At 37.8% G+C, this 24,423-nt stretch overlaps 1 protein-coding gene across 1 annotated transcript in view; it reads right to left on the bottom strand.

Annotated features, from left to right (window-relative positions):
* Positions 1-24,423, bottom strand: part of PCCA (propionyl-CoA carboxylase subunit alpha) — a 270,494-nt gene that overhangs the window by 231,487 nt on the left and 14,584 nt on the right. The window lies entirely within an intron of this gene.

Raw genomic sequence — 24,423 nt, 5'->3', positions numbered from 1 at the left:
AAGAAAGCACGCCATTGTTTAAACTGTGTAAGATTGTTAGATGTCAGTAAGACTTATTTAGAATGACAATTTGACATTTCCAATGCTTACCAATTTTTAAAACTATTTGATATCTTCAGCATTTGAAACTGAAAATATATTGTCTAAAATCGGTGCACTTTTAGAAAATTACTATTAACATTTGAGAAATATAAGACCCTGAGACGAGTTCAGTTGGTCAGAGCATGGTGTGAATAACACTGAGTTTGTAGTTTTGGTCCCTGTATGGATCATTCACTTAAGAGCTAGACTCCATAATCCTTGTGGGTCCCTTCCAACTCAGCATATTCCATAATTCTGCACATTTTTTATTTGTTATTAGGAAATTTTGTTCTTTGTGAAAATGAATTTTATTTGCAAGTAATATGAAGGCTGTCAAGTGTGTCAAACAAGTTAGAAGTTACATAGTCTGGATACACTATTGGCTCATTCAGAAAAAACAAGGCCAGAAAAAACCAAAAAACATCTACAAACCCTCACAAGCAGCAGTGAGACAATATTTTGAACAATACAACAAGAAATAAGTAGCAGTAAATATAACAAATGTATAAAAAGGAAGAGAGACACTTTTTAAGCATTTTCATTTTTTATTCAGTTTTATTGACCTTTTCTGAACTTGGGAAATGTTAATCCTACCAACAAAAAGCATATTAGCTTGTCACCTAATTGCATGTTTCTTTCTGGAGGCTTGTCTTAAATAGCTCCTGAATTTGCTATATTCTCATACATATGAGAGTTCACACAGCCTCCTGGAATCACCACACATTTCACATTTCAACTATTGCTTCTATGAAGTTACAACTGTTTTATCACTACAGCATTGGTCTCACAATATAAACAGAGCAAAACAAAGAAAAAAAAAATCTGAGAGCAGTAGCACACACAATCATGCAGCAGGTTTTTGTGCTTTCTAGTACACACACCTTAGCAACTAAGTAATCTATTTTGCTCAAATGCTATCAAGATTAGCCTGTGTCATCCTTCCTGCAGCACTAAGTTGAAGAAATAGCACCTTTATCTCCATGATTAGTTTATATGCATAAAGTTGTTCTGAATCCCAACGTAGTTTACAGTTCTAAACAAAGTCATTCAAGCTTAAGCTTAATTAAGAATGTGTGTTTTACAAAACCAAAAGCTTCCTTACAGATGAGGACTAAATACTGTTAGCTATTTCTAGGTATCAAAATGAAAACCCCACACCCAGCCACTTCCTGCACTAAGACACCAATGGAGTCCCACTGGTACCAAAAGCTGCCAGAAAAGATACTGCAAACCAATTGATTTTATACATATAAAGAGTCTTGTGCACTTTCCCCTAATATTCCCCCACTCCTTTCTGAAATGTTTTGTTGCTATTCAACTCTTTGGGAGTTTCAAATCTTCCTTTCCCATATTACCCTGTAACTTGGTAAATCTATTTCTCCTTGTTCACCTTACTGCAAGTTGTTGGTGCCTTCTCTAGCTCAGTGCCAGTTCAGCCTTCAATGCACCAGGCAGATCTCTCAAAAAAAAATGTCTCCATTGCACCTCCCTTAGTTCAAAACCTCCAGATCTTCAGGATCCAGTGACATCTGGGAGGATTTTCATGATCCAGCCCCATCTAGGGGCTTCTCATATCTACTTTTATTTTCAGTTCATATCTACTTTTATTGTAAGTAAACCAGCACACAAACTGGACATCTGCTACTTAGTAATTCATAACAACTCCCGTCAGCATTTAGATTTCTTTGACATTGCACTGTAGTTCAGGAAGAATACCCCAAATATTCCAACACAAATACATCATAGATTTTTTTGTAGAGTACAAATGTAATTACTAGCAAACATTATAACAAAAGCCATCATATGAGTCTACATGACAACTGAAACTTTCAGCCTACTACCAAAGGCAGCCAACTTCACACATAAGTAATTCACTAAACCTTTACCTCTGCAGAAGCTAACTTAATGCAATCTTCCTAGACAGTACAAAGAATCCAGCAACCCTCCTTCCTCAACCACCACAAATTTCAAATACATTGATTTTCAAATTTAAGGATTGCTTAAGTACTTGATTTAAATCACACAATCCTAGGTATTGAAAACCTGTCCCTAACAGCTAAAATCTCAGAGGTGTAATTTATCCCTTTTCTGTTTTAGTTCACAAAAAAACCCCAATGTCAACAAAAACAAAGAAGCAAGTCCCAGGAGGTTCTTGAAAAACTGCAATTCCTTCATAAATATCTGAATTGACCCTGCAATCTCAAGCATGAATGGATACCAAAAAAGGCTGGAAAACAGTTGAAACTAAGTGCTTAATGGTTTATACTGCAGGTTTTAATCTTGGGCTACCTGGGCCTCAAGAGAGAAGTCTCAAGCAGCTACCAAGGGCTTGTTATGTTACAGAATACAAACTACTAGGAATCATGGAAAGACATTGTGTGTGTAAAAGCAGTTTAATTTCTGCAAAAGTTTTATACTTTAAGTAGTCTATTTCATGAAGGCTGATTATATTTCAAAAAGAACAAAACTGAAACCTACTGAATCTTCATTTTATAGAACCTCAATCTAATTCAAAAACTAGAGACTAAACACAGTCACCTTTGGAAATCCAAACCAATCAGAAACAGCCAACCAGCCCATCACACTCTTGTATTTATGAGAAATAAGCTACTAATAATAAAACTCTGGATTTAACAAGGAGTCCTAGCAGAACAACATTACAATGAATACTATTAAACGGTGTAAAACTACTTTTGGATTAAGATACTAAATCAACTGGAAATAATCTGAAGTACAACAATTATCTTACTACACAACAACAAGCTTATTCTTTCAGAAGCAAACAGCACAGAAGTGACCACTGGCTACAAAACTAGTTTAGGTCCAGAAGCCACCTTCATGGCAAGGCATCTATATCAGCAAATCCTGCCACATCTTTACATAGAAACAGCTTCATGTTTCTTCACCACCTTTCCAACAAATAGGCAAGTAAAGCAAGGAGTCCACTGGGGATGACTTGCCAGTCATTTTCGGCCTGGACGGCTTTCAAGCACCACTCCAGGCTGCAGCAGCTCTCAGGGCGCAGAGTGGAGGAAGAGATGATAACAGTAGCAGCAATTGGGCTTGGAGATCCTTCTACATTTCAGTATTTCAGGAGGATTTATAAGCCAGGTTTGGTGCCAGAGCTTGGCATCATACTCCAGATGACAAATACGTCCATAACCCAAAGTTTTGGATACGAAGACCACAAAAATAGTCAATATCTGCCTTGCAGACAACCCAGTTTAGAAGGACTGCACTGAATCAGAGCTAGTACATACCCAAATTACCTAGATTGTGTTAGCTCTCCTTTATCCTGGAGAGTGACACATGTTCATTTGACAGTAGCATGCTGTCTTGCGTAGCCATACTCTGAATTTACTGAATTATCCTCTTAATTAAACCTGTATCTCAAATAACTTCAAGCAATCAAAATTAATAACTTGTAACCTAAAATATACATAGATCTCCTAGAGGCATTCTGTTTAATACAGCAGTATCAAGGTAACCTTCTCCAGGGCCACTCAGCTGCTGCAGATCACTAGTTGGAATCTACATTATAAACAAATTACATTTAAATACACATGTTTCTCAACATTTAAACACAGAAAAGTTCTCAGTATGAACACAGAATGTATTAAAAATTATTTTAAGGCAAAGAAATAAACTGCTTTCAGTGCATATACAGTGCATTGTCTATAAAACAATCAAAGACACCAAGAAAATTAACAGATCTCTAGCATTATAATTATTCAGCAGCTCAAGTTTGTTACCTTTTTATCGATCTGGTTCATTACAAAAAGTGCTTTTCTCCCCAGTTTGTTCCACTATCAATCATTCTCATTCACTAACTCCAAAAAGTAAACATTGACTTTGTCAACAAAGAAATATATATCTACATGCATTTCCTGATGGAGTGTTTAATATCATCTGCATAGTTTCCACAGATGATTTTATCTACACTTCAGCAGTCCCTGAGGCTTATCACGTGACAGATGTAATTTACTTCAGTGTAAATGTCTAATTAACACATACACACACACACACTCCCCTTTTCCTCCATCTCTGAGGAGGTAAATGTCTGGGATTCCCCAGTGTCCCGGTTTTTCAGAGTAGGTCAGCCTACACATCACCAGGACTCAACACAAGTTGATATTCACACAGCAGAGACAGTTATACTGAGTTGCAGGCTGCATTTTCCTCCCGATTCTTCTGTGCTGTTTCAGAATTTGTATTATAGGGAAACTGTTATAGCTGCATATACAGCGCTAATCAAACCTAAGAAGCAATTAAAACAACCTCAGCGAAGAGAACACTTTTGTTTGGTACACTAGATAAGATTGAGCATTGTTCAGACAAAGAAATCTAATCAAACAAGTCATTCTCCTTTTATAGTTCAAATCAATATTACACATTGGAACAACATCCGTTGGTGTAAGTGGATTCACTTAATTGGCCCAAACTGCATAATACCGCTCAGCAAGACAAATCACAATTAGCTCAACCCATAAAATAGGGCTAATGAATAAATCCTTTGTAAGTTAGCTAAAAAAAAACAGCCACCTCAAATCTTGCCAGCACCATTGCCAAAAGAGACAGACAAAACAAAAAGCCTGTGGCATTGAACAGTCTTGAGTTAAAAAAAAAAAAAAATCAAACATGTAAAAAAGGTTCAAATTCACTGCTTTGCCAAAAACACATCTTCCATCCGACCTAAGTGTCTTTAGCAGCTTGACATTAAAATACACACACCAATAATACAGTAAGTATGAGCACATAGTGTGCAGTACTCACACAGAAAGTGCTATCTGCAAAGAAATACTGCCACACCAGTACAGCATTTAACCCTAAAAGAAAATAAAAGAAACATGTCTAAAGTGCACAAAGAACAAAGCTGTGAAAGACCAATATCATAACTATCCTATATTTCCCGCATTTAATTATACTCAGCATTCCAAAAACCTAAAAAAAAGTTCATGCAAATAAACAGGTCAACCTGCAGAGCCAACAAATAGATTTCTCTGCAAGCCCATTTTAAACTATTTTAATTTGATGGCCCACAAATAGTTAAACAAGGATTCTGTAAAACAATTCTGCAGTGGCCTTCAAATGTGTTTTGGGAAGGGCATTTACTTACATTCCCCTCCAAGTCTACAACCCTCAAAACAGCCCATCCATTAGCATCTGCAGGATTAGATCCCTGGTTCATGGACACCAGCTGAGAAAAATACATTTAAAAATACAACACCCTTTCCTTTACTTCCTAGTCTTGCCCTTCAAGTTTGCCAGCTGCTCAAAAAATGAAGACAGTAAATAACCTCAGTAACCAGGGCCTCAAAAATCCATTTTTCAACTAAAATTAATGGATCCAGGTTGAACTGAACAATCACTAAAAGACAAGCAACATGAATCAGGCAAGGAAGACTGCATTTTTAACCAACACCAAGACAAAGCACATTTCAACACATCTCAAGATTTTCATCTGTTTGCATTCTTGCTTATACACGTGAATTTATTTTTGTAACCTTAAAAAAAGAAAAAGCAAATCTCCATTCTCTCTTCCATGGATGAAGCTCTGGAATGTTGTGTGCTGCTAAAAAGACACACAACTTTACTTGCATTATAAAGCAGAAAGGACTCCCCATTCTACTTAGAGGCCTGATCACTCCTACTGTGAAAACTCTCAAACTGTGTTCCGCTTGTGGGACAAGCAAGAAAATGCCTCAGACCATGCTAAAGCTGTCATAGAGTGATACTCTCCAACTGTGTTCCGCTTGTGGGACAAGCAAGAAAATGCCTCCTGAGTCCTGAAGACATTACAGATAAGACTCCATAGATGAGTTCCAGAATGTCCTTGGCTCCTAAAAACTTTCCTGTGTGCTTATTGTTTGACAGCTTTAGTGAAGCACCTTCTAGAACAAAGGTGAGAAAGAAGGCTTCTACATCAGAATTTTATTGCAAGTTTTTATTGTGTTGAGCCCTCCAACTAGCACTATGTTTTGCTACTGAAAATTTAGCAGAATGAAATAGTTAATTTGTATCAACTTCCAATATGTTTTACTCAACAACAAACAAGAACAATCAATTTCTCTGGTAGAATAACTGAAAAAGCAGGTCAACAGTCACTTTGTTCACTAATCTACCTTTGGATGAACTGAACAATTAACAGAGGTAGAGCAACCAGGAGGGGAAAACCAGAATGTCCCAATCCTTAACTCCAAACTACTGCATCAGCAGCAAAACACATGAACAATATTGAGGGAAAAGCACCCCCCTTGCCTCCTTCCACTGGTGTTTCCCTTGGTGGGAGAGCTACCAAGTTCCTCTGCTCAAGTGAAAATTGGAAGCAGCACAGCCACTCAACACAACCTTTGCTGATGTCTGGAGTGTTGTGAACAAAGTCTGCAAGCTTGCAACTGCACTCATATGTCTGCAGACTATTTTCACTATGGAATACGTTATCTACAACAAGTCTCCAGGATAAACAGGAGATTTTTAGGTCAGAACATAAACTAACGATTTGGGAGGACACTTAAATGTATTTACCAAAGAGTCTCCATCTGTTGCATGAGTTGAGCAACTCATCATATTTATTAAAGCAGTCCACTATGCTCTGTGAGGTACTTGATTCTGCACTTTCAGTGTTTTAGAAAAAGAATTAAGTTTTTTTTTGTGATGTTAACAAAATAGTGATGTCCTACAGCGCTTTTAGTAGCCTCCCTGCATTTCAAACACATCTGCACCCACATGTCAGCCTTTCCCTAATGGAATCTCAGCTTCTAAGCACATTAGCAAAGCAATAGAACAGATCTTTCTCATGCTGTTTCTTTTTCCTGCCTCTCCCAAAAACAAGCTCACCAAGGAATGCATTTCATGCATGCTTCTTTGTTTTGCCTTCTAAAGGGGTTAAGACATGTAGGAGATGGGAAAACTGGTAGTTAAGCAGGTCTAGGAAATAGTATCACATGGTAGGAAGGGCAGTCAACTACAGAACCTCATATAGCAGAGATTTACTTCTTGATTAAGCTAGATATTCCAGAAGACACTTGGAATTCAGAAAAAGTAGGTTAAACTCAGCCACAGTACAAAGTAACATGTAGTATGCACTGGTAACCCCTATTTAGCATTTTCAGCTCTAATTTGGATAGAGTTTCTCTTGCAGATGGATTAACACAGCACATAGCCATTCACATGTCTACACATGGATGGACTGCAGAAGTTACTTCCAGCATCCAAAGATCAGGGATTCCTAAAATCAGTTCTAGTGTTGAGAGAATAGCTCACAACAACAGCAAGGTGAATTCACAGCTACCCGGTATTTCAACTACAGAACAGTATTTAACAGAAAGGTGAAAAGGGAAATATGGACATCAACTAAATAACTAAATACAAGGTATTCTGGATCAGTAAGTGGAAGATTTTTTTTTTTTTTTTTTAATTTGCAAATGCAAGATGCAGACCTACAGTGAGTTATGTTCTTCCTGGTGTGGACTAACTTCAGGCCCAAAATGAACCATATATTGAGAATTACAACAAGTTTCACAATAAGCCTCACTTTAGGAATATACAAAATGCCACTCAAAGGATGATCCCACCCCTAAATGCTCCTCCACACTCAACTCCAGCAATTACAGTGCTGCTGAGACAGATCAATGAACTAACAGACACAGTGGAAAAGTAATCTGAGGGGAGGGGAAATTACCCTTCTGTCAGCAAGCTAAACCATCTCCTAGCTGCATGACCATCAGATCCCATACAGTGAATGAATGAGAGGGGGCAGGAGAGCACTCCTTTCACAAGTAGTTTAGACTTAGAGGAATTTAGACATAATATGGAAGCAAGTTCTACAAATATCAGATAATCCAAAGAAAATACCAGAAAAAACAGTTTATCAGTGAATGCAGAATATCTTAAGGATGACAAAACTCCAGAGCAGGTTTCCTAAAACACAGATTTTCCTCATGTTTATGCAATACATACAAGCTCAACAGAAAATATATATGTACAAGTATGCATGTATACACACACCCCTTAACCACTTCTAGGTACCCAGTGAGAGGGGTTTTACCACTAAGGCTAAGTACTAATGCAGTACATATAATTAACAAAAGTTACATCATAAAATCTCAACATTACCATCATGGCAAGCATAATCTTATGCTTTTATGAGGAATTAAATACTTAAAAATGCCTTACAAAATAATCATACCTAGTATTATGTTATTACACGACATTTACAAAAGTAGAGCATTTTTCCTTCAAAATCCCACTAATGTGAATGCTCTCATTTCTTAAAAGTGATTCTTTGCTTAGTTCTTAAATAAAATTGTTCATTTTGCAAGAAAATAACTTTTCTGCCAGTATATGGTAATTGTTCATTATAGCACAACTTCTCTAAAAACCCCTTGTAAGTTTTCTACCCTTAAAAGTTTTCTTTTGAAAGACAAGACAGCTTTGGGATTTCAAGATGCAGATGCCAAGATAAAGTCTATAAAAACAGTGCAATGGAGAAAGAGCAACAAGGGCTCCTGAAAATGACTGCACAGACAAGCAGCCAGCTCAAGCCTGTAAGGACTGTGTATGGTCTAACAAACAGGCAGGAACAGACAAGGAAACCTGCACTGTCCAAATACAATTTTTACACAATTACTACCAATGCTAGACAATTCATTCACGGTTGCAGATGCCAGACTTTATGTGGTCCCCTTCTTTTCCAAATCATCTGACAAAAATACTGACTTTTTTTTTCCTTACAGCCCTCAGAGTTCTGCCACAGTTACAACTCAAATTGTAAAAATTTTAATTTAGTGTGACTCTAGAAAAATCCTTTATTTGCTTGGAGGTTCTTAGCTTATTGAGTATTTTTCCTAACACCATTTCTACATCCTAGCTTATTTCCTATGACACACACTTTCCCAACTTAACTTAACTCAAAGATAGTGAGCAGAATCTTAGTCTCCATTGGATCCTATTAATGTTAGACAGTATTATTTCAGCACACCAAGCAGATTTAGTCTAAAACCAGTGCATGTATTGAGGAAATGGGTCTTGATACATAAAAGAGCATTCTTTGCAGGACACTACAAAGTTCTCCCCAGCCAAGCACAGATCTTGTTCCAATGAACAGAATGGTAGTAAAGTGCTCCTCCGCCACCTAGTTCCCACCCTTCTATGACAATCGATCACTTCTGGGATTCTCTTTCTTGCGGCAAGAATTTCAGAAGTGCTAAGACAAAAGCTCCAGATCTTCACCTTTGAAGATTAAGTGAAAACTAGACAAAATGAGAACTACACTATCAAAACAGCCTAATTACAGTATCATAAATGCATGTGGCCTATACATACAAATTCTATTAATATATATTTAGATCATCAACATAGCACACTTGGTCAATGCTAAATATATTTCATATGGTTAAAGAGATAATTACATGCCATACAGGCAACACCTGCACAACACCAAAGGAAAGAAAACCTATTTCTGCAAACTGACAACTGTTTCCATTTAAGAGGCACAAAGTTTTGCATTCCTTTCAACATATAGATAATATTCACAGGTTTAGTAAATTAACCCAACCTTACACATAGTTTTATAAGCCATTAGAGCAAATATCTATACAAACAAATTCCTATTTCAAAAACAGCCTATAATTTTAAAAGATCTTTCCAGGTTGCATGGAATCTACATAGCACAGCAACACACACTCTTACAGAATGGTTTCTTCTAAATCCTCTTTCCTGTTAGCATTTAGGTTTGGGTATTTTCCCCCTCCAACCTGCTAAATAAAGTCATATTTCCTGCTGACAGCAAATGATTGGTTTACCTTGAACTCCAGGGGGTTTAACTATCCATCCTTTAAGAAGCTTTGACAGTTTAACCTGCTGAGCTCACAGCACCCAAGGGAGGGTCTTACTTGCAGTTTTACTTCTGCTGCTGCTGACCACTAATACTGACTCTGCAGATAATGGATTTCAATAACAACCTCCTACAGGTTAACACTTTGGGTAGTAACCATGATACTGCTTTAATTAAGCTAATACATGAAGGTTACAGTTTGGTAGAAACTTGTATTAAATTTGGCAGTGCTTACAATAGCAGGAAAAATGCACATGTTCATGTGTCCAGTAGCTCTGGGATAAATTTGCCTACTGATATAATTCAGTTGGCTTAACTTTTTGTAAGGTGGACTCAATTTATTAATTCCACTTCCTCTAAACATGATTTTTTTCCAGCAGAACTGATAATTTCATGACAGACAGGAAATGGATGCCTCTAACCATGCTGAGCACAGATGTGTCTACCTGGCATATAAGTAGTCCATGCATTACAGTTGAAGTGTACTGTGTCTAGTTTCTTTACAAGGTTTGGAGCATCCCAGTAATGGAAAATAGTAGCATTTCTATTTCCTTGAAGCTAAGCTGCTCACAATAAATTTTATATTTTAGCAAGCTATTAATTACATAAAAGCTTAAATATGTTAAAGACATCTAGTTGAAAGTGGGAAACAATATTTACTGAAAACAAGCATTTGGCAAAATACAAAAGCTTGCAGATTGGAGTGTTTAAATATATTTTACAGGCCAAGCACTCATTCTTTTTCAACAGAGCACTTCAAAGCACACATTCACTTCAAAAATAGAAAGAGGAAAGAGGTTCTTGGTTTAAAAATTTGGTATTAGCTTTACCTGCAAAAACATCCATTTGTTGGATTTTATTTTTTGTTAAAGTACACAATCTGACAGAGACTGTACAGAGTAATAATGAAGCAGCATGGGAGCCATTTAATATATTTCTTGATTAACTCATTGCCTGTCGAGTTCTCATTCAGACATGTGCTCACATGTCATAATCGTCATAACTCCCATCATCCCTACAGTTAACACACAAGCTCCTTGATTAGTGCACAACTCCCAGACGAGCCATTGCTAATGCTAAATAATTCCCTCCAGCCTCCTGCGACTATACCGCAGGCTCTCCAATTAAATATAATGTCTCTGATGAGCCATATTAATACGGACAAATTCCTGCCAGAGATTCTAGCCCACTCACTTCCAAAGAAGCAACTGAAATAAAAAGAAAGAGCTGTGTACATAAAAATTAGCCAAAAGAATAATTTTGCCATGAGGCTTTAATTACAAAACTTTGCTGTCACTAGTATGTTATTCTTGGAGGTGTCTGGGAAATTGGCATGTATTAATACAAGTTTACTGATAAATGGCAATGAGTAAATTACCATTTTAATAATTGAAAAGCAAGCATGTAAAACAGATAGCTTTTCAATCAGTTAATTACAATTAGCAATATCTAATCACAGGTGATAAAATTAACTCAGATCACTTGCTGCTGGTATAGCAATTATATTCAGCCAGTCTTGTGCATTAAGCATTATTTGCAACAATGGCATAGCTGTACACACCTACACAAAGTTTTTTCAGGTTATAAAATTATTTCACTAATGACACATCCATAAAATTTTCAGAACTTGTAGCAAGAAACTACCATGCCTGTTAAAAGCCTGTTGCAGTAGCACAAATTATGTCGTGAAGTCCATAATTTTAACGATAGCTACAGATGGACCAAGCAACAGTAAAATATTTTAATAATATAACAGATCCAGTCATAGGTCAAATAAAGCCAAATGATCATTCTCCCCACTTTAAAAAGGGTGGAGTCACTGGAAAATCTAACCTTTTCAGTGTACACTGAAATTCCTTAATATTTATTTCAAAATTGTTGCCATTACCTGGAAATTGACTATTTAGCCTTTATGAAAATCATAAGGAGTTCCCAGTCCTTACAGGAAAGAGTCTAATGTCCTTAACCCTAGTGCTGACCCTCTCACTAGAAGAGATATCAACAAAGGACATGTAAATAGACTGTTGCAGAAGTATCCTTTAGTAGTTTAAAAATACTGCTTGCAACTGCACAAATTGTAAGATATTCAAATAACCCCCATGAAATTTTGATAAGCTCTTCCCCAAGGTCCTTGCACCTTCATCCTTACACTAATGCACTTCATCTTCATTTACCTGATCATTAGTTTCCAGTTTGTTCAGCTGGAAACCAACACACACTAATTACTTTGACATCACAAAGTCCTATCTGTCTTCACCACCTCCCCAGACAGCAGGGAGAAATTATCAAGGGTAGGCATGATAATATCCTGATAAATGATGATTCACATCACCTCACTGTCAATCATCCAGAAGTGCTCACGCAAGATACCACTCAATCTCATTACTGAATCCTAGGGCTAAGAGTACAATACACACCAGGAGTCATATTTCAAACAGCAGGCCACCTGGATAAGATGCAGCTCTTGGAGATTTTCATGAATTTTGTTGGCTTTTTGTTTTAACACGGTAAATGTCAAATATTCATCTATTTTACCATGTGTATATAGGCTGGCAGAAAAGGACACGCTGAAAGCAAGGCAATTCATCTCAAGGGTTCGAGTGAAAAAAAAAAAAAATCTAGGTTCTTCGAAGGGGAGGAAAAGGACAGGTAAATTTCCTTAATTTAAGAAGAAAATTAGCCAACCTAAAGTCTCAAAGTTCAGTTTCACAATTTAAGCATCCTTCCTGCTGAAACAGGAAATAAATGTAAACATATAAATGTATTCAGAGGTCTGAAAGAAGAAATGCTAGCTTTGAAACTCATTGACATGTTCACATGCAAAGTTCACTTTCCACGATGGAAAGCAGATACAAGTTAATGTTCTTGCTTCAATAAATAGCCGATGGGGGTGGGTGGGGTGATCAGTCAAGAAGCAAAATAAGAGCTTAGTAGCAGCTGTTTTCTCAGGAAATATTACTTTTCCCTATTTCCAAAATATTATCATCCTTCCATCTCTCTCAGTCCAATTACATATATAACTAAAGCAACCTCTAATGGGAAAGCCCAGGGCTTGCTATCCAGCACAGAATCTAAAAGTTGTTCTAGAGAAGGAACTATAAACACCACCATCTTCTAGGTCTGTAACACACTCCATTTTCTTGCCCAAGATCATCATGCACTACCACCAAACTTGCACAACGGCTGATCATATCCAATTTATGGTGCATCACATGCAACAGATGAAGGAGAAAAAAAGAAAACAATTCTGAAAGAATATGGGGGAAAGTGTGAGGAAATTGCACAACCATGTCTGCTTGTGCTAGGTATTGCCAAGGAGAAAAAAAAAACAGCCAAAACTAAGGACCAAAAATTGAGAACACGGTAGAAAAAAACAAAGGGCAGACAGTAGGAGAACAAAAAGTACAAAGACGCACATTCTGAAGACACTTTAAACACTCAATGGAAGCCAGAGCGGCAGGGCGCTCTCTTGCAGGTGTGGATGGTACTGCTGCCGCAGGCACGCTGCTGCTGCATCCAGCGACTGCCTGCCCACACCACGGTGCCTGAACTTGGCAGGAACCCTCACACACACTTCCTGGCACCTCCGCTGCCCCAGACTGTTTGAAATACGATCACAGCTCACAATGAAACCCTTGTCCCGTTTCAAAGTACTCTCCCCCTGTGGGGGCTACACAGGACAGGCAGCAACTTACAGGCTCCTGTTCTGATTAATGTTAACATAACATTTTTCAAGGAGAAACTCAGAGGTTTCCCCTTCAAATGTTCTAAGTGTTCTAAAATATATGTAAATGCAAATACAACAGAAAAGCAAAGCTCCATAAAAACCCGGAATTAAGTAATTTAGGTATGGATGCATATACCTGAGACATACACTATTCAGAGTCTACTTTTCAAAGCAAGCATGGATCACTACCAAATTTGAAAACCCAAGAGCTCTTCACAAGCTTCCTATCAAAATACTCTCCCTATAAAAAAAACGGAGTTTCTAGTCCACATATGCACACAGATTTCTCACTCTCAAATCTATGACCCACACCCCTCACCTCCTTGGCTTATCAAACACGCCTTACCAACCCTACCAATAATGCTATAACAAAAACAGATTTTACAGCAACTTGTCCAAGAAATGTCAACCACCACATACTTGGACAGGGGAATTCAAAGCATTTTCCCTAAAGAACCAGAGCCTGAAAATAAAACATAACCTCTTCAGTCTAGCACATGAAGGAGGGCAAAATTACGAGCAAAACCAGACTCTTTTTCCACTGAATGTAACCTCGGTGTTTTCCTTCCTGTCTTTAGGGAAGGGCTGCAAATAAATATAACAGCAACAAAGTTGAAAGCATCATTCCAGACAAGCTTAAAAGTTAAAAAATGTTAGAAGTGTCATTCTCTTACGAAGTTCATACATAAATGTGTTGAATTTTCATCTTAACTTAAAAGCAGCCACCTTCATCCCAGACTTCCCACAGTTCTGGTTTCTTAAAGAACATGTGATCTATCTGTGGTGTGAGAAGGCTACTGCTGGCTTAACTGCTTGGAGGTACACAACAGAAATTTATTCTGCAGAAAGAATACTGGTGCAGAGAATAAACAGGCATGAATGCCTGCAAAGTGAATTTACCGAAGTTAATTTGTTAGCTGTACTCACAGAAATCTGAGGGCAGGAAATTATAATAATAATCCTAAGCTTTAGTTCAGCTGACGGGCATCTTTATGTTAGAGCTTTACCAAAAAAAAAAAAATCTTAACGCAGCAGTGTCACTTCTTGAATCTCAGCACCCTAATTAAAAAAATTAGCTTTCAGAACTAATTGACAGAAAACACCCATTATGGTTTTGTTAGTTAAATTGGAAAATTCTACGCACAAAAAAAAGAAAACTGGCACAGAAGCAAACTTCATTATCAGATGGATACTGAGTTAGACACATTAAGACATTAAAAATCCTACACCTTTCTCTTAAGTTACTGAAGTTAACTTGCAGCCGAGTTACAGTACTTCCTCTAAAGGAAGAAAGAAAAGATTAAATGGGAAACTGCTGTCAACAAGTGTCAGCACTGCAGAGTTCACAGTCTAAGTTTATCTGCCAGTTTTGAGCTCCACAGATACTGCACAAGAAGCACATGACAAAACTTCAGGCTGAGTTCAACCCATATTCAAGAATGATACTAAGAACACCTCAAAACATTTAACAACTAGAAATCAAATACAAATTAACAATCAAAAGAAAAACAAAAACTACATTTGCTATTCAAATTCAGGTTATAAAATCTCTCCATTAGTCATAACTTTGTATGTACAGAAAACAGTAATCTATTTAAAGTACCTATAGACCCTCTACATACTCTTATCAAATAAAAGCTAGCATCTAAAAAAGTAAAAGAACATGAAAATTAAAAAATCCAAGAGCAAAATCCTTACTAGCACTCGTCTTGCAAAAATAAAGCTTTGAATTCATCATTTAATTACTTCATAGAGAATCCCCAATTCCTAAATTTATCAACTAACACAATTTATTACAACTACCACAAAAAAATGGCTTCTCAAACTAAAAGTACAAGAGATGTAACAGTGGTTTCCACAGTTAATCAGAAAATTGCTATGCTTAACAAGGCAAACACCACAAGCAAACACAAATAGTTAAGTTTAGTCTACCTAAAATTTAAGAGCAAGCAAAGCAGAATCTGGCTGAAAGCATAAGAGAAAAACAAAAGAACAGCAACGCGTTTTCAAATCCCCACAGGCACTCACTGCGGCAGGCAGTGAGGCTGCCCGAGCTCGACCATTCTACATTTGACTCTTTACAAAAGGAAAGGTTCACAAAACCCAAGCTCTGATATTATCATGCACGAGCGCTCAAAGGCAGCCCCTCAACCACAGTCCCTTTCCTCCCACATACACAGGGTTTGCAGCTGATAAATGCACACAAGCAAGCAGTACTGAGTCATCCACACTCAAAGGCGCTGGGGATCCTCTCTCACAGCACAAGCGAGTGACCTCGGAGTGCCAACAGGCAGGCCAAGCCGGGCAGGCTTCCAGCACCACACAGCAGACCTGCCAAAGCCCTAATGCTACACGAGTGTCACAGTACCTAAAACTTGTTATCACAGCTTTTTTCTTTTTGCTGCCTGCTCCCTCTCCAGGTTTTTTTTAAGCTTTTTTTTTTTTTTCCATGTTAGTCTGCAACATATTGCAAGTAGGGTTTCTCACCTCCACAGAGCACAAACATTGGTAAGGCAATACAACTACCTTCCTTATATTCAGGAAAGACATTTAAGGAAAAAAAAAATCTGGATCTGGGTCTGCAAATTAACTTTTTCTTGCACTCAGAAGCATTTCTAGGGGACTGACAGTTCCAATACTTAAACCAGCAGCATCATCCAGAAGTTCTAGTTAAGCACAATAGCTGTGCATGTTGGAACGAAACTATCCCCCAAAAGTTGAACTGAAGAGCTTTCAAACAGCTAAAGCACCTTATACAAAATTGGAAAACATTAACCACAAGATCAATGAAATTATAAATGAAAGTTTGTCACAAACATGAGCTATTATTAAACTTCCCTGAACATTACTCTTGAAATTTTACACTCAACTTTTATTAAAATTAAGATACAAGTGACGGTTTATACATACTTTCATTATTAGCTTTTTAGACCTTCTCAGAAGCACATCAGTATTTTGGTAGTTTTATTATGACAGTGAAAATCTTCACTGAAAAAGGTTTCCCCAAAGCCGAACCTGATAGTTCTGCTACAGGTGACAAGAAATTTAAAAAAAACATCCTCCAAGTAAAAAAAAATAAATAACTAAATAACCACCATAGGTCATACTTCCTTAATAAGCTTTTAAATTATCTGTGAAGAGGCTTCCTTTTCTCACCAAATATGAAGCAATAAATGGTCAAATAGATAGCAACTTCCTTTCACATTGCATAACCAAGGACTATTGATTAATCATGTACTTGCCCATTTATCAACATAATAGAAAAAAGTTTAGTCTTCTCTGCTTTGCAAATTCTTCTCCCACCACGTGAGCTCTTAGAAAAACAGTGAACAAAGCTGAACAACAATTAGAGCAGGACGTGCAAGAGATGGGACCTCTCAGAGCTGATCAATTTTTCCAATCACATAGTAGTTTACCTAAGTTGACCACCTCACAAATTCAGCTTCTACACAAAAACTTCCTCCCATGCCTTCACATCCTTCAATATATAGTCAACACCACCAGAGCGTTGGTTTCCTTAATTAAGGCGCTGCATCTCCAGGAAACCTACCCCTGCCTTCATCTGTTCCATACATTTGAACTCTGCCCAAGTTCCTCTGCTTGGAGAAGACTATATTGAGTATAAACAAACTCTCCTGAGCCACTTTGACCTTTGACTTCCAAAACAGCAAGCAAATCCTTGGCTTGAGACAAAAAATAATTGCACTTCTGAAGTCCATGGTTGCAATTTGGCTGTTTGTCTGTCTTACTCCTCTTGGAAACTTAAACCTCACCTCCATTTCACATAGTCCCAGGCTTTACATCCCTGATTACCTCTTCCCTCTTTGTAAGGGGTCCAGCACAGCACCTCCTCTAGTTAACTCAATCACTTGTGTCCAGAAATCATTCTCCCTACATTCAAGAAAACTCCCCAGTTGTTTTCACTGTCCCATGTGTGTACTAGTGTCTTGAAATGATGACATTTCCTCCAGTTTTCCAGAGCTGACTTATCTGCTTCTTATTCATGATCAAGTCTACAGTATCCAGCACCACCTGGCCTATGACAGGAATCACAGCCTCCCCTGAAGTTCTCTATGCTCCACTTACTCAAGCAAATTTGTCTCACAAATCTGGGCTCTGCAGCTTCTCTGGAAAGAGCCTGTCAGTCTGTTTGTCCTTCCAGATCCTGCAAGTAAGCTCATCTCCCTGCAGCTCCTTCTCATACAGCTCAGAGCCTGAACCAGAGCACAACTCCCATTTGTAAGGGCCCCTAGCTCCTGCTCTCACTCTCAGACAGACACATCAGGCAATTGCTACAGTCCAAGACATGAAAGACCATAGCCCTACTCCTTCCACAAAATTTTAGTACCAGCTTATGGCTGCTGGAGAGATTTATGATTAACACATGTTCTGTTACTCAGAGATGCTTGTCTTCTACTCTTACAACATGGTACAATAAGGAATTAATGATGGCAGGTGAAAACTTTTGCAGGAAGTATCGTAAGATACCAAACCCCAATATTTGACTAATGCTATTTTCAAAGCACCCTTTAGAAATATAGTCTTTACTATATAGTGTTAATATATCGTGTTATAGTGCAATATAGTGTTTACTTTAGAAATATAGTGTTGATACCATCCAAGAACAGACAAATATCTGTTTAAAACATTTTAAGAAAGAAATCGCATTATACAAACAAGTGCGAAGCTGCCCTGGCTTCTTGCTAAATGCATAGAATACCAGTTTGATGCAGGCCCTCACCCAAACAAAATTGCAAGAGATCAACCTAGGAGATAGACTTCCTGGATGGCGATGCTCCTTGCCACAAAAAGCAGACAAGGGAGATGATATGCTGACAAATGTGTCAACAGCTAAAACCACATTAAAAACAATTTCGCTTTCAGAACTGTCTGCAGCCTATTTTACAAGGCCAGTAACATTAGAGGTCAACAGGTGAGCTGACATTAAGCACCAGCTACAAAGGGACTGTGAGAATTCATGCAATGTTATATATCCAATTAAAATCCAGGAATAAAACTTAAAGCACTGCCTAATTAGCACAGCAAGACAAAGGCAGAAAGCAGGAGGTACTGTATCTAAACAGAATACATGCATTTCTATAAATCAAGTCACCACTCAGTACGCCTATTAGCTTGCACCAGCTAGTCAAACACTGATTACCATTCTTCCCTGTATAATAAACAAGATACATGAGGGGTTTGGGGGGGGGTGGCTGGTTTCAAACAGCTATCAAAGGATGCTAGTTGCTGCCTACAGACAATCCAGTAGTAATAAGTAAAACAGTATCTCATACTTGTCCTTTATATAGTGTTTTCTTGATGAAAGCAAACAAGTGACAGATACTTTTTGTGAACAAGGAAAATAATAGAACCTAAAATCACAACACCCATAAAAGGACATAAGCATTTATACCTTATACCTCACAAATTGTCTTCATTTCCTGTCTCCCATCTTGATGTTTTCAATCTTTCAGACACCTCATAAGCAATTCAGTTTCTTGTTTAACACCCATCCCTAGAAAAATGGTACCAGGACCTCATCTGTGGAATCCGAGACTCCACAATTGCCTGGCAACTTTTTGTTCAGTGATACAGCTAACAACCAAGGAAAGTATCCGGTTTTAAATACAATGCTTCTTTCTATGATCTGTTAAGATCTCCCTCACTGTTAAGAGCTCTACTCACCAATCCAGCTCTCCACATAGTGTGAACCTGCATCTCTGAAACATATTTTCTTCCCTGCTCTCTTTTCCCCACATCCTCCACTATAAGGATGTGTGATGGCATTAACTCAAGACACTAAATCTACACTGCCTCTCAAAAGGTTAATCAGGTATTCATTCTCCTTGTCCCCAGCCATGTGTCCTGATGCCATCAGCTCTAGCATTCATTAACCTATGCAAAAAGCCACATCAGCTTGCTGATTCACAGTTCTTTCTTTTCTTTCCCCCAGTGTTCTCATAGAGATAAGCAGCCTGGATCCATTTAAAAAGGCTGCACTCAGAAGGAAGATAACTACTCTTAGGAGAGAAAGGAACAGAACTACTCATAGTAGACAGCACAGTCTTACATCAATTGTAGAAACAATTTTCTAAGTACTTGTGAATGTTATTCATAGAAAACCTGCCTTAGGTCCCTCTCTGACAAGAGCCCATCCAAATACTAAAAAGAAATCCAGCCCAGGGCCTGTTCACCAGTATTTACACCCACATAGACAAGAAACTACAGACAGTATTGCCAAATAGTATTGTTCATTAATAGTGCCTGAAAACAGACTATCCTTGAATAACCACAACCACAGCTGATAACAAATAGCTGCAACAGGGACAATATGAACCACAGGAGCAATGAATCTGCACAATGAAGTAGCTGATGCTGAGGACATGGGTGAAGAATGAAGTCAGGAAAAAGACAGGACACTCAAAGCCTCAAAAGAGGAATCCAAGGGACCTTATGTTCTGTATTCAAGTGGTGAGGCAGCAGGAAACCATGCTGCTGCAGCCCCTCTGTTACAGAGGAAGATGGTAAAACTATATTTTATGACATTGACAATGTTCAGTTGCATTAAAATTACTACATACAGCACTTTCCACCACCTCTGGAAAGGTTTAGAGATGAGCACAAAACAAACAGGCTATAATAGATGTACACCAACTTGGTTTCTTGGGGAAACCCAATGTAATAAAGAGAGTAAGTCTGAGCCAGAATTATGGCAGCAAGAGACATTGATCCAGAACTGCTGATGGCAGTGCCCTCAGCACACACCTGTGGCTTCAGAGGGAGAAACTGTCTGCTCTCTGCCACTGCTGCCCAAGAGAGGCAAATCTCTAGAACAGGTGAAGCCCAATGACTACAGCTGTGCTCACCCTAAAGCTTAAGACCTGATCACAGAGATGCCTGTACATCTCTCCAAACCCCACAGCTCTGGGTACAGCATCGGAGCCCTGCAGACAGCCAAGCCAATAAAAGTCACTTTACTGACCTACCGCAACTCAGTCTGTTTCTATAAATGGCTGCAGCATCTGTCATGCATTCCAATAAAATATTTTAATATAAAAAGGTCATAGAAAAAAGTTGTAACTAATTTGATCAAGGTGTCTGGTGTGTTCAGAGCACGGCAACAACCCAGCACAAGATCAGAGAAGTGCTAGAGCACCAGGAGGGCAGTCCCAAGCAAGCAATTAGAGTGACTTCAGTACACATCATTATTTAAGTCCAAATCAGGACTTTTTTTTTTAAGTAAATCTCCCAGTCACCCCCACTTAAAACACATTTGTCTCTAACACTCGGCTGTCTCAAAGCACAAGAACCGGATACCTGCTGGGCACAGCAAACCACCACAAGCATCAAACCCTCAGCATCAGACTAGAACCAAGCACACAGAGATACTGAAAGGCAGGAAGGAAGAACACCATGTCTTCAGCATGAACCATTTCACTCCACAGATGCACTCCTGCTACTCCCCACTACCTACTGATGTAGACAGTCATGGCACCACAGAGCCACCACTTGACTCTCCACAGCACTGAGGACCTGCACCTTTAAGCTGCAATTAACTTTGCTGACTGGGCTCCCACATTTTCCTCTCCCAAAGGTAGTTCAGGACTCCCAACAACAGCCACTTTCTCTAAATGAGCTTTGTGACAGATTATTTTTAATCCATGCATTGATCCTTCATATAAATCAGCTTTGTAATTAAATAACAATCCCCACAAAGGTCAAAAGATCTGGTATCAATTCCTTCTTTACACATATACTTTCCACCTCCAAGGCAATGTCCCCAGTTGGGCTGCAGTGTGATGCTTAAAGTATCCTATTCTACATCCTTCCTCTGCTTCCTAGTGGCAGAATTTCAACAAGAATCCAACAAAATTGACATTTCAGCTTAACCGTCAAACAATGCAACAGCAGTCTGATTCGTTTCAGAGGTCATATATGCATTTCACATCATCCTATCACTGATGAAAACACACTAAAAGGCTGAAACTTTAGGATTCTAGAGCTCTGATGAGCCCCTCCAACTTTTAAAACTGCAGATCAAGCTTGCATTTTCACTATAGCCAATGAAAGATTAATTACTTTCTCCAACAACCTACTCAGTTTCAAAGCAATGATAAACTTTAAAAAAAAAAGGCAAATTACTGGCAAGTAAGTTATAATTCTGACCAAAAGCACATTCCTTCCACAGATGTATTTCCCTTTATGGGATTATCACCACCTGCATTTCTCATGCTTTACAAAAGTGTCCAGGAGTTCACTCAATAAAGCAAGGGGACAGGATAGCAACATCATCTCCATCCCCCCTCTCATGAAGAAATGAATATGCTGTCTTGCTTTTGAAACAAAAGGCAAATACATTGAAGGAAGAGCAGAACAGTAACTGTTCTGGCCCACTCCTGTTCTGCACACTTTGCAAACACTACACAGGAAGAGTGAATTTCTCTGACAGTACAGGGAGGCAGAGTCCACTCTATACACTCTGGACAACAGCTCAAGAATCACATATTTCAAAAAGACATTAAAGTATTAGTTTCATTTTTATATAGGTACTCAAAGCAACTCTCTAAGTTTTTTTGAGTACAAATCCCTGAAATGCCATTGGGAGACAATGAGCTATCAAAATTACTGAATTTCTAGTTTTGTAGCAGATGATGGAAGAAAGCTTTGCACATTTTAGAAGACAAAACAACTAAAAAAAAGTAAATGAAAGTTTGGACAAATGTTAAAACCTCTAAGTTAGTTAAAAGTAAATAAAACTCCTCAGTTTTAGATAAACATTCACTTTACAAAGTAACTATTTTTTTAATGTAAAACTAAAATGCGAAATTGCCCTCCAATACTTATTTTTGCCAGCTGAATTTCTTAAGAACAAAACAAACTGACAGCATCCCATTAAGCTATAGAGAAGTCTTCAGCAAAATTCTCAGTTTATATTGTTTCAGAAAAAAAACCTCATCTTACTCAAATTCAATCAGCTCAATAAAGACATGGTATAGAAACTTATAACCCTTATCAGCTTTGCAGCTTCCCTAAACCAAATTTTTCCCCAGCCTCATTCTGAAATACTGTCTCAGACTCTAAGCTTTAAAAAAAAAAAAAAAAAGTTAGGAAAGGAATATAGATCTTCCATTTCTAGTTAATTTATTTTTTCATTTTCTGTCACTCAAAAGACTACACTTTCTGGAGAACAGCTCAATTCTGTGCAATAACTTTCACATCAATAAAAGCATTTGTAGTATTTTTCATTTTATATTATGTGGCAGAACAAGATTTAGAACAGGCAGTTTAATACAACACCTGAAGTCTTAAGTGACTGATAGGAAAAACCTTATATGAAAGAAGTATAACTCACTTCTCACTACTCTGTTAAGTTTTAGTAGTTTACATTACTTTCCCATGGGATTTTTTCAGTCATTTATAGTTCATTGCTTCATATGGCTATAGAATCCCTGCTGTGTTAAAAAATGCCAAGTAAAATTATATCTCATTCACTGCTTTATGCTATACCTTCTTTTGTTCAGATCCAATTAGTGAAAGCTTGTTCTTCATTTATCATACTTTTAGCTGATTATGTTAGGCATTACAATAGTTCTCTAGCTTTCCTTGACAATGTTTGCACCATCAGTGTTACATTTATGGTTGAGGAGGCTCTTTCATCTTAACCCTCTATTCCAATCAGTTCAGGGGGAAAAGTACATATGATTACTCTTGCTCAGACAAAACTTCTTTGCTTGTTTTCTCATATCGAAAATAATTCCGCCAGATGTTTTAACTTAAAAAAAATCTGAATATCACTGGTCCTTCCCCACTTTACCTATTCAAGTGTAAAGAATCAGTGTTTTGAAAGCTGAACACTGAAGTTAAAAAACCAACAAAACTCAGCATTTTGAACAGTATACAACTTTTTTTCTCTGCTATCCCCAAAATAACAGATGCAATCAAAGAGTATTAGCCACTATTTTCAAGAACCTGAAAGCATCCATTATGATGTATTTTATTCAGTACCACATAAGCAACTGTAATGCTCTATGGGGGTCTCAGCAGCCATTTTGTTAGGCTGTTTTTCCCACCAGTTCACACACCCTCCCACCTCCACAAAACTAAATGCAATTCAATCCCATTTAACACCATTTCCAGCTATCTGTAAATTTGCATTAATACAGAAGCATCCAAAGGTCTCTAAAGTCATCTATCTCCTTTTAAGTTTTGTTAACATTTTCTTTCCTGTCACCATAGCAATATTAACATATAAAAATCCTTCAGATCTTTGGTCGTTTTTAAAATTAATAGCACAAAACAGTGTATTTTGTTCTCTGTATTCTCCCTCTTCAGGTAAGCTTTATTTAGTTCTCATCAGGTTGTTCCATTTTTGCCACATTCCCAGTTTATAACAGTCCTCTCTGCTTCCTCCTCATAACACCAAAGTTTAAATTCCTTGAAATGAAAATTCCTTTGTGCTCTTATAGTCTAGTTACTAGTTTTATTTATTAATGGTAAGTATGTCCAGATTGATACGCTCTAACAGCATACTCAAGACATTTGCCATGGTGCTCCACAGAAACTAAGTGTGAAGAACAAGAAAAAGCTGTTTCATGAAAGCTTATATGCATTTTGTTTATTCCCACCACCTCTATTCAGCACTGTAAATTCCACAAGGATTTCAGTAATCTGAAAATTTAAAGAAAAAAAAAAAAAAGTCAAATATTCAACCAAAAGAAATCTAAAATAAAGCTCTAGATAACTCAAAAGTCTTGTAGTACTTTCATTCAAAGAGCATTAT

The sequence above is a fragment of the Pyrgilauda ruficollis genome, unplaced genomic scaffold (genome assembly GCF_017590135.1).
Source record: "Pyrgilauda ruficollis isolate IOZ18807 unplaced genomic scaffold, ASM1759013v1 scaffold44, whole genome shotgun sequence".
Classification (NCBI taxonomy): domain Eukaryota; kingdom Metazoa; phylum Chordata; class Aves; order Passeriformes; family Passeridae; genus Pyrgilauda; species Pyrgilauda ruficollis.
The sequence above is the reverse complement of the archived record's forward strand: the minus strand, read 5'-3'. Positions and strand labels throughout refer to the sequence as shown.